Here is a 350-nt window from a genome sequence, read left to right on the forward strand (position 1 = left end):
AAAAAAAAAAAAGAAAAAAAAAAAAAAAAGGAAAAAAATTAAAAGAAAAAATTAAAGAATTTTAAAAAATAAAATTCAAAAAGGAAAGCGCAGCCCCTGCTTGCAGGCGCCCCACTCTGGGGGTTATTCTCGGGGTGCGAGACCCTCCTGCTTTTCTTTTGGCGCTGGGAGAGGGGGGACGTCTAGATTTCCTTTTTTTGTCTTTTTTTTTCTCCCCACCGTTTCTCCTTTCAGCTTTTTCTCTCCTCGAAAGGGGGAATTCGCACCCGCGATCCGCGGGAGCGCAAAAAGGAGGCAGGGAAGGAAGGGGGGAAAGGGAGCGAAGCCTGCAGGGGTTGCACAGCCTACAG

The sequence above is a fragment of the Geospiza fortis genome, unplaced genomic scaffold (assembly GCF_000277835.1).
Source record: "Geospiza fortis unplaced genomic scaffold, GeoFor_1.0 scaffold112, whole genome shotgun sequence".
Classification (NCBI taxonomy): Eukaryota; Metazoa; Chordata; class Aves; order Passeriformes; family Thraupidae; genus Geospiza; species Geospiza fortis.